Source organism: Rhinopithecus bieti, unplaced genomic scaffold (genome assembly GCF_001698545.2).
Source record: "Rhinopithecus bieti isolate Rb0 unplaced genomic scaffold, ASM169854v2 scaffold_9876, whole genome shotgun sequence".
NCBI classification, from domain to species: Eukaryota; Metazoa; Chordata; class Mammalia; order Primates; family Cercopithecidae; genus Rhinopithecus; species Rhinopithecus bieti.
The window spans coordinates 1,131,267-1,135,940 of record NW_016806295.1 but is presented as its reverse complement, the minus strand read 5'-3'; positions in this window follow the sequence as shown (position 1 = coordinate 1,135,940).

Sequence of the window (4,674 nt, the reverse complement as noted above, 5' to 3'; positions counted from 1 at the left end):
ACCTGGATGTGAAGCTTGGTTGTTCAGTTTTCTCTGAGTTCTTGTGAAGACCCACCCCATGGTTAAGATTCCTGTTTTCCATTTTCTTAAATGAATCCTTAAAATATATTCCCACTTGCGTGAGGTGGGTGAGAAAATCTGTTCCATGAAGCAAACAAGCCCCAAGGAATCACAGCTTTGATTTCTTAACTTTCTAGAAGGTGGGCTCCAACTTTGATCAAGAAGACTCAATCAAGCATAAGAACATAGAGCTAGGGCGGGCGCAGTGTCTCACACCTGCAATCCCAGCACTTTGGGAGGCCGAGGAGGGCGGATCACGAGGTCAGGAGATCGAGACCATCCTGGCTAACACGGTGAAACCCTGTCTCTGCTAAAAATACAAAAATTTAGCTGGGCATGGTGGCGGGTGCCTGTAGTCTCAGCTACTAAGGAGGCTGAGGCAGGAGAATGGTGTGAACCGGGTAGGCGGAGCTTGCAGTGAGCTGAGATCGTGCCACTGCACTCCAGCCTGGGCCACAGAGCGAGACTCTGTCTCAAAAATAAATAAATAAATAAATAAATAAAAAGAAATAATAATGAAAAAAGAACATATAGCTAGAGGGAGGGCTTCATGCTTCAGTTTTCAATGGCTATGAGCCACATGTGGTGGGGTAGCCATGTACCCCTCACATGACTTGTGGAGTTAAAGTTGAGAGCATGATTCTGACTTAGGAATGTCAGTGAATTAGGGTTCAGGGATTGTGTTGTGTAAGGATCAGGAGTGAAGAACGAGTTGTGCAGGGAGAATGGGGGCCTGTGATGGGTGGGATGACATCTCAGGATATATGTGGGGCATGTACTCAGGGTTCCAGGTAGTTAATTTAATCATGGTAATGGTTGTTTTATGAGCACTGGTTAGAAGGATAAAGAGTGGACATCTCAATAAATCTAGTAGGAAAATAATCATAATACTTTGATTACAGGTAGAGTGACAAACCATCCAGGTTTGTCTGGGACTGAAGGGTTTCCTGGTACATGGGATTTTCAGAGTACTGAGCAAACCAGGATGCTTGGTCAATTCTAGAACTTGCAAGTGACAGAAACCCAATCCTCACTAGTTAAGCGAAAGCAGATGATTTTTTGACTAACAGGGAGGAAAGCCCTAAAACCTAGTTTGCAAAGTTCCACATGGAAAGGATTAAACCATTCAAGGAGCTCCTGCCTTGACCTTCCAGAAATTTCACCGATCAGCATGAGGAGCTTTTGATAATCACCCATGCCCAGCCTCCTCCTAGAGATTCTAATCCCATTGTTCTGGGTCCGGGATTCAGTGCTTTTTAAAAACCTGCCTTATGTGATTCATATATGACATCACTGTTTTTCAGGAATAACAGGATAAGTCCATTGTTCTCAAACTTTTCTTCCCATTGCAATCATCTGAAGAGCTTAAAAAGATGCCCCTGTTGGAGTTCCATTCCCCAGAGATTGTGGTTTAACTTGGCTGGATGTGGCCAGGTTTGGGGGAATTTTTGAATATCAGCAGATGATTGTAACTTGCATACCCACAAATTTGGGATTCACTCCTAGACCCTTTCCCAGAATAGCCCCAGAATTCAAGCAGGGGAAGGGGAATAGTAAGGATGTGTGGGTACTTTGGTCATCAGATAAATCAACAAAAAATATTTGCAAACACTGTGAGCTAGCTGAAGGTCTGGTCTTGTTATTCTGCCTGAATGGAGCATAGGTACAGGTGATTAGAAGACTCTGCACGCAGCTGGAATGGGACCCTGGCCAGACAGAGGCTGACTTTTCCATGATCCTCTCATTCTCTCCATGCTTTCATGACTGTCAATCAAGTTTTCTGATAGATGTGCAGTTGAAGTCCTAGCTCTGGCACCTATGAACTTACTTGATATCAAATCATCCTCAGCTTTGGTTTCCTCAGTTCTAACATGGGGATAATACCACATACAGTGGAGGACCTATATGAAGTAGTGATATGTAGCTAACGTAGAACAAATTATTAGTATTTCTTTCTCACTACTTTGAATATCTTAGTCCCTCCAGGGACTTCCTTTAGTAATGGAATATTTGTCTGCTATTGTACAATCTCAATCTGACTCTTAATTTCTTAGAATTTATGAATTGGCAGCCACAGAATGTTTGAATCAAAGCTGAAGTTTTCAAAGAGAATGACTATGGGATTCTGCAGTTTTGATTTTAATATCCTGAAAATGCAAATTGAGGCTTGTGTGCAAACGTAGTTTTCAAATATCATGACTCAGCAGATCTCAGATTCCATGATTCTGTAGCTATTCAAAACCCATGACTTAGTGATTCTCTGATATTATGGCACTAATTTGCAATTTTGGTGAGCAATACACAGAAAATGTAAATGTGAACTTCTAGCAACTGTGCAAAGGATGTTCATGCCTAGAGCCAGTCTTAACCTGTTTGGCCGTGAATGAAGAGGGTTGTGTCTGGAGCTGCAAGACTCATGTACCTGAGGCTTCCTCAGAGGATTCAGTTCTACAATTGCAGCTCATTGAAGAAATAGCATCTATCAGAACAGTGGAAATTTCAAATTGAGATTAATTTTTGTTTGTCCTTTTTAAAGATAATGAATACTGCTTAGGTAATACATCGGTATAGCCAAGCATTTGCGCAGTGAGCACAGAATAAGGATAAGATAATGATGCTTCTCAAATTGACTCAGAAATCTTCAGATGTAATAATTTGATGGTTTTAAGATTGAATGACTTGGCAATTAATATAGGCAAATAATAAGATGCTAAAAATGGAGAAAAAATTAATTCAGCATTATAGAGAGAGAATTCAGAGTATCACAAGGCACAAAGACCAAAAAACACACTCAACAAGAGACAGAACATGCAGGATCTGACCATTGCTCCCTCCCTATTCTCCTATGAACACCCGGAAGTGGACGAACCCCAGCTGTACCTGGCCTCCATTCTTTGCTGCACTATTGAACACCTAATCCAGGGAGAAGCACTTCACTGGCTGGATAACCCCAATCAGATACCTACTCTTGTCATCTGTTCAGGGATGACAGTTGTGGTTGGTCTTGGAACTAAACAGTCAAGCAAGCTGGAAGCTAGAGAAACTCATTGGGAGGGACTATCCTTGCTGATGGCCACTGGGTGGGTTGCGATTTGTGCGGAAAAACACAGAGACAGGAGATTCTGTTCCTCGCTACATATGTATTTTCTTCCCTCAATTTCCAGAACACATGCCCCATGAACTTTTTTCCTTGGATTTATGTATGCATTTGTTTATTTATTATTTATCTTTTTATTTTAAGATGAAACAGAAAACCAGACCAAAACAAATGTAGAGATTAGTTAATTATGATTATAAGGCAAATGTCTTTGTCACAACTACCCAGGTCAAGAAACAGAACCTTGCAACAACCCCAAAAGCCCTCCATCATGCCCCATCCAAACTACATTGCCTCCTGTAAATGTAACTATATTATACTGATTTTTGTAACAGACACTTCCTTGCCTTTCTTCATAATCTTACCATCCAAGTGAGTATAGTAGTCCCTATAATATAGCTATGTCTATTTTGCCAGCTTTCTATGGTATATAATTATCTTTCCATCAATCTTGAGATTACTCCTCCATCCTTTTCTTTTAAAATATACAATTTGTCTGTTGAGTCGGGGCTCTTTTACCTGTAGAGTCTCTACTGCGTGGATTTCAAACTCGTTATGTAGCTCAGCATGTATCCCTGCCCTATTTTCTACCAACTAACAGTGGGATCCAGAGGCTCAATCAAACTCAAGGTCAGTCCTTTCGAAAGGTCGCTGTTCGTGTTGTGGCCTTTCACCTTGTGGCTGGTTTCCCCTGTTTCGACGTCACCAACTAATGATACCCAGTGCCTGTATCCACTAATTAATTGAGTGCTGTGAAAAGCTAATATAGTTATTGTATCATTTTGTTTTCATTTACTCTTTTAAATTTGTCAAGATATGTTTTATCATCCAGAATGTGCCCTTTCACGAATGTAAGTATGTAAAATTGAAGAGATTGTGTTATTCTACTGTTGTTGAATGAAGTATTCTATAAATGTCAATTAGATCCAGTTGATTGATGGTGTTGTTCAGTTCAACTATGTTCTTACGGGTTTCCTCCCTGCTGGATCTGTCAATTACTGATAGAAGGATATTTAAGTCTCCACCTATAAGAATAGACTCATCAATTTGTCCTCAAAATATAATAATATTTTGCCACTTTTTAGGTGCACATACACTAAGGATTGGGATGTTTGGGTGATGTAACCCCTTTATCATGATGTGCTGTACATTTTTATCCCTGATTATGTTTCTTGCTGTGAAGTCTATTCCTTCAGAAATTAATATAGCTACCACAGTTTTCTTTTAATTAGCGTTAGCATGCATACGTTTCCCTACTGTATTACTTTTATCTATCTGTATTTTTATAGTTAAAATGGGTTTCTGGTAGACAACATATAGTTGGATCTTATTTTCTTATTCACTCGGACACTCTATTTTAATTGATGTATTTAGATCATTGACATTGAAAGGGATTATTGATATAATTGGATTAATACCTAACAAATTTCTTACTGTTTTCTATTAAATATCTTTGTTTTTGTTTCTTTTTTTTTTTTTTTTTTTTTTTTTTTTTTTTTTTTTTTTTTTTTTTTTTT